Below are 6,780 nucleotides of genomic sequence, written 5' to 3'. Positions count from 1 at the left end.
TAAACGATGGGACACCTCATATTATGCACTACTCTTAGTGACACTCTCCAATGGATCCCCATCCTCCACCCACCATGAGGTAGGTAACAGTGGATCATTATTATCCCTACTTGAAAGCACACCATGGCCGCTTCACTTCTCCTGCCTCCCCTAGACCCAGGACGTAGGTATCTGTGTCAGCCCCGATCCCTTAAGCACTCCCATTACCCCTTCAGCCTGGACGTAACTACCTGTGACCCCCACGAACCCCCTAAGCCCCCAGGGATCCCTACAGCCTGGACACAGGTGTCTGAGCACCCCACAAACCCCCTAAGCTCCTCGGGACACATCCAGCCTGGATGTATCTGAGCCCCCAGTGAACCGCCTAATCTCCTCGGGACACCGACAGCCTGTACCTAGGTATCTGTGCCCCCCACAAGCCCCCTATAACCCCCAGGACCCATCCAGTCTAGATGTAGGTATTTGTACCCCCACAGCCTCCCTGGGACTCCTACAGCCTGGAGGTTTGTATCTGTGCCCCTCATGAAACCCCAAACCCCCCTGTCCCTTCCAGACTGGACATAAGTATCTGTGCACCCCACGAACCCCTAAGCACCTGTAGGGAAGCCTACAGCATGGACTTAGGTATCTGGGGCCCCCCAAAACCCCCTAAGCCCACCAGGGACCCCTATAGCCTAGAGATAAGCATCTGTGCTCCCTGAACCCCATAAGCCCCCCCTGGACCCATCCAGCCTGGACTTAGGTATCTGTGCCCCACATGAACCCGCTAAGCCCCCCAGGGACCTTCTAGCCTGGATGGAAGTATCTGTGCCCCCCACAACCCCTAAGTGCCGAGAAACCCCTCCAGACTGGAGGTAGTTATCTTTGCCCACCAGAAACCGCTTTAGCCCCCCCAGGGACCACTCCAGCCTGGATGCAGATATCTGTGCCCAACACAAACGGCGTAAGCCCCCCCCCGGGAACCCTCCAGCCTGAACCTAGGTATCTGTGCCCCCCCAACACACTAATTCCCCCTGGAAGACCTATTGCCTGGAAGTAGGTATCTCTGCCCCCCACAAACCCCCTAAGCCTCCCAGGGACCCCTACAGCCTAGACGTAGGTATCTCTTCCACCCAGAAAACCCCTAATCCACCCAGGGAACCCTACAGCATGGACATAGGTATCTGTGCCCCCCAGGAACTCCCTAACCCCCCAGGAACCACTCCAACCTGGACATAGATATCTGTGCCTCCCAAAAAACCCTAAGCCCCCCGGGACCCCTAGAGTATGGAGATAGGTATCTCTGCCATCCGCAAAAAACCCCTAATCCTCTCCGGAACCTCTCCAGCCTGGATGTACATATCTGTGCCCCTCCCCACAAACCACCTAAGCCCCCCGGGACCCCTCCAGCCTGGATGTAGGTATCTGTGCCCCCCCAAAGCCCTAAGCCCCCCCAGAATGCCTATAGCCTGGAAGTAGGTATCAGTGTCTCCTACAGTACCACTAAGCCCCCCCCCCGGGACCCCTCCAGGACATACATAGGTATCTGTGCCCCTCACCAAGTCCCTATACCCCCAGGGATCACTGTGCTCACCACAACCCCCAAAGCGTCCAGGGACCCCTTCAGCCTGGGCGTAGATATTGCTGTCCTCCAGGAAGCCTTTAATCCCCACCAGGACCTCTACAGCCTGGACGGAACTGCCTATGCCCTCACAACCCCCCTAACTCTCCCAGGGTCCCGCCCATACTGGATGTAGATAACTGTGACCCTACGAACCCACGTAAGCCCTCGAGGGATCTCTACAGCCTCCACGTAGGTGCGATGCTCTGTGCATTACCCTGTGTGGCCACGTGATGTCACTGTTGCTCCATGCAGGAAATGCTATGTGCATTACCCTGTGTGACCACATGGTGCCACTGTTGCTCCATGCAGGAAACGCTCTGTGCATTACCCTGCATGACCACATGGTGTCACTGTTCCTCCATGCAGGAAATGCTCTGTGCATTACCCTGCGTGACCACATGGTGTCACTGTTGCTCCATGCAGGAAATGCACTGTGCATTACCCTGTATGGCCACACGGTGCCACTGTTGCTCCATGCAGGAAATGCTCTGAGTATTACCCGGTATGGCCACACAGTGTCACTCTTGCTCCATGCAGGAAATGCTCTGTGCATTACCCTGTGTGGCCGCATGGTGTCACTGTTGCTCCACGGGGGAAATGCTCTGGGCATTACCCTGCGTCACCACACAGAGTTACTGTTGCTCCATGCGCGAAATGCTCTGGGCATTACTGTGATGGAGTGGGGACTGTCTGTGTGGGGGATGGGAGAGCAGCGGGTGACTTTAGGTGAGGGACAGGACCTAAGCCTGTAACTTAAGCTAGGCAGCTGGGAGGGAGTCAGCACTTTTGCCCAGGAAGCTAAATAAAGGAAGGGGCTGGCTGGAGGGAGTTAGTTCAGTTTTGGTTTGGACCTGGGTTGTTGGAATTCAGGGAATCCCAAACTGGGAACTAAGCTTCCTGAACCCCCAGAAGGACTCGATTGAGGGGTCCTGGTTGTGCCCAAAAGCCCTGCTGTATCCTTCGTTCCTGTTGGCCAAAAAAACCTTCTGTTTTACTGGCTGGCTGAGTCACTGTGTGTCCCAGGAAGAGGGGTGCATGGCCAGATTCCACCACACTATGTGACACCCCCTAAGTCCCTCTGGGACCCCTGCAGCCTGGACGTAGGTATCTGTGCCCACCACCAAACTCCTGAGCCCCCCCCCGACCCCCTACAGCCTGGACCTAGATATCTGTGCCCCCCACGAACTCCCTAAGCCCCCCAGGGACCCCTTGAGCCTGGACGTAGGTGGAACCCTTCTGCCAGGGTGAACTGATAGCAGCAAGGACTGGGTTCAATACATAGGGGTCCCTTGCCTACAATGTAATGCAAACCAGCTCGAGCCCCCACCCAGTGACATGGGAAAATTTTACATACGCACTCCTAGGTGCCTCAAAGAGGCAATACTTCCCCTCTCGCAAGCACAGAGTCTGGGTGTAGCAGAAAATGTTTAATAACGTGAGATAAACAACATAGCATTAAATTGGGAAAACACCTCAACTAGGCCGTGTCCTTTTCTCTGGGCTCATGAGTCCAGCAATCCCCAAATCACCCCAAGGCTCCAAAGTCCAATATCTCCAACGTTTCAAGAGTCCAGCAACCCCAAAATCACCCAATGTTGCGCAACCCCAGAGTTCAAGAGTCTATCTGCAGGGTTTTTCCCCCTGCCAGCCTGAGTAGAAAGGGGCACCTTATGTGGTCCACTGCTGACTGCTCTGCCTCTCCATGGGATTCTGCTTTTGCCTTCCCCACAAACTGCTCAGCTCAGTCCACCAGCTGCTCTGCCAGCTGACGTGTGTTCTGCTCCAGCTGTCCCCCAAAACTGCTGGACTCACCTCACTCCGTGGGCCACTCCCACAAACTGCTCCTGTCTGTCAACTACTGTGTTCTGCAATACAGTTTCAGAGTCCCCCACAAGCTAACACATCTTTTCAGTGATTTCAGCTCAAAAACCTAGAAATTCAACTTTTAAAAGAATAAAAAATCAGCACTGCTATTCAACTGTTAAAAGAAAAAAAGTACAATTGGTGTCTCTAGCTCACCCAAGGAGCCCACTCCCTTGTCTAGTGAGTGCCACTCAACTGATGGTGAGAATCCCTGTCTCAAAGCTGTTTCACAGTTCCTCATCCACACAATCAGGGTGACAACACTCCACATCTCACACCCCAACAACAAATAAACTGGGGATACCATAGCTGCCAAAGTAACCATCCCAGGCTGCCGTGGCCGTGTCACGCACGGTGGATGTGTCTATGCAAACATGATCAGACCCTGAAATCCTTTTCCACACTTGCCATAATTCACCACCAGATGTGAGGGTAGAGTTCATCCTGCTTCTGCTTACATAGGTATCTGTGCCCCCCACAACCCCCTAATCCCACCAGAACCCATCTAGCCTGGATAATGGTATCTGTGCTCTCCACAAACCTCTAAACCCCCCAGGGAACCCACAAGCCCAGATGTAGGCATCTGTATGCCCCACACACCCCTTAATACCCACAGGAAACTTCCAGACTTTGCGTAGGTATCTGTGACCCCTAGAGCCCCACAAAGTCCCTCGGGACCCCTACAGCATGGATGTTTGTATCTGTGACCGACAAAAACCGCCTAAGCTACCCAGGGCCACCTACCATCAGGATGTAGGTATCTGTTCCCCCCCCAAACACACCTAATCCGCCCGGAACCCCTCCAGCCTAGATGTAGGTATCTCTGACCCCACGAATCCGCTAAGACATGACAGGACCCCTCCAGCATCGACATAGGTATCTGTGCCCACACAACCCTCCTAAGACCCCAAACCCCTCCAGCCTAGACGCAGGTATCTGTGCCCAGCATGAACCCCCTAAGGTCCCTAGGACCCCTCTTGCCTGGATGAATGTATCTGTGACCCTTACAAACGCCTAAGACCCCCCCAGGATCCCTATAGACCGGACGTAGATATCGGTGCACCCTCACGAACCCACTGATCCTCCCAGCGACCCCTACAGCATGGAAGTAGGTATCTGTACCCCAAAATTCCCCAAAGCAACCCCAGGACCCCTACAGCCTCGATATAGGTATATGTGCCCCCGCATAACTCCCTAATACCCCCAGAACTCCGCCAGCCTGGACGTAGATACTTGTGACTTCCAGGAACCCCCAAAGCCCTCCCCAGGACTTCTCCAGTCCCTACATAGGTATCTCTGCCCCCACCAGCCTTCTAAGACCCATAGGGCCCCCACCAGCCTGGTTATAGCTATGTGTACGCCACACAAAACCCTAAGCTCCCCAGGGCCCCCTCCAACTGGTACGTAGGTATCTGCGCAACCACAAACCCTTAAGTCCCCCAGGGACCCCTCCAGACCATACTTAGGTTTCTGTGACCCTTACCAACTCCTTAAACCCCCAGGGACCACTACAGCATGGACGTATGTATCTATGCTCACCACAACCCCCTAAGCCATCCAGAGACCTCTCCAGCCCTGACGTAGATATTTGTGCCCCTCATGAAGCCCCTAATGCCCACCAGAATGTCTCCAGCCTGGACGTATCTATCTGTGCCCCCCACGACCCCTAAGTCCCCCAGGGATCTCTACAGCCTCTACATAGGCGTGATGCTCTGTGCATTACCCTGCATGGCCACATGTTGTCACTGTTCCTCTATGAGAGAAATGCTCTGTGCATTACCCTGTGTGGCCACATGGAATCACTGTTGCTCCATCCAGGAAATGCTCTGTGCATTTCCCTGCATGGCCACATGGTGTCACTGTTGCTCCATGCAGGAAATGCTCTGTCCATTACCTGGTGTGGTCACAAGGGATCAATGTTGCTCCCTGCGGGAAATGCTCTGTGCATTACCCTGCCTGGCCCACGGTGTCACAGTTGCTCCATATGGGAAATGTTCTGTGCGTTATTGTGCGTGGCCACATGGTGTCACTGTTGCTCCATGCGGGAAATGCTCTGTGCATTACCCAGTGTGGCCACACGGTGTCACTGTGGCTCCATGCGGGAAATGCTCTGTCCATTACCCAGTGTGGCCACATGGTGTCACTGTTGCTCCATGCGGGAAATGCTCTGTGCATTACTGTGATGGAGTAGGGACTGTCTGTGTGGGGGATGGGAGAGCAGGGGGTGACTTTGGGACCGGACACGTGCTCAGCCTGTAACCTGAGCTAGGCGGGGGGAGGGGTCAGCACCTTTGCCCGGGAAGCTGGACACAGGAAATGGCCAGCTGGAGGGAGTTGGGTTAGTTCAGTTTCGGTTTTGGTCTGGGTGGTTGGAATTCAGGGATTCCCAAACTGGGAACTAAGTTTCCTGAACCCCTAGAAGGACTTGATTGTGGGGTCCTGCTTGTGCCTCCAAGCTCTGCCGCATCCTTCGCTCCTGTTGTCCAATAAACCTTCTGTTTTACTGGCTGGCTGAGAGTCACTGTGAGTCCCAGGAAGAGGGGTGCAGGACCGGACTCCCCCACACTCCGTGACAGACCCTAAGCCCCTCCGAGACCCCTGCAGCCTGGACGTAGGTATCTGTGCCTCCCACCAAACACCTAAGACACTCAGAGATCCCTCCAGCCTGAACTTAGGTATCTGTGCCCCCCACAAACCCCCTAAGCCCCCGAGGGACCTATACAGCCAGAACATTGGTATCTGTACCCCATATAGACTCCATAAGCCCCTTGCAACACTCCAGTGTGCACGTAGGTATATGTGCCCCTCAGAAACCCTCTAAGCCCCCAGGAACCCTTTACAGCCTGGACATAGGTATTTGCACTCCCACAACCCCCCTAACGCCCCCCTCCAGGGACATCTGCAATCTGGACGTAGATATCTGTGCCCCTCACGAAACCTCTAACCCCCCCTGGGAACGATACAGCCTGGACATACGTATCTGTGCCCACTCGAACCCCTAAAACCCACTGGTACCCCTACAGCCTGGACATCATAGGTGTCTTTGGCCCCCACAAATCCCCTAAGACTCCCAGGATGCCTCCAGCCTGGACGTAGGTATCTTTGCCCCCCACTAACCTCCTAAGCCCCCCTGGTAACCCTACAGCCTGGATGTAGGAATATGTGCCCCCCACGAACCCTATAAGCCCCCATGGGACCCTAGAGCATGGAGATTGGTATCTGTGTCCCCCCCAAACTCTCTAAGCCCCCCAGGGACCGCTATGGCCTGGACATAGGTATCTGTGCACCCCAAGGCCCCTAAGATCCCCCGGACC

The sequence above is a fragment of the Gopherus flavomarginatus genome, unplaced genomic scaffold, assembly GCF_025201925.1.
Source record: "Gopherus flavomarginatus isolate rGopFla2 unplaced genomic scaffold, rGopFla2.mat.asm mat_scaffold_47_arrow_ctg1, whole genome shotgun sequence".
Classification (NCBI taxonomy): Eukaryota; Metazoa; Chordata; order Testudines; family Testudinidae; genus Gopherus; species Gopherus flavomarginatus.
The sequence above is the reverse complement of the archived record's forward strand: the minus strand, read 5'-3'. Positions refer to the sequence as shown.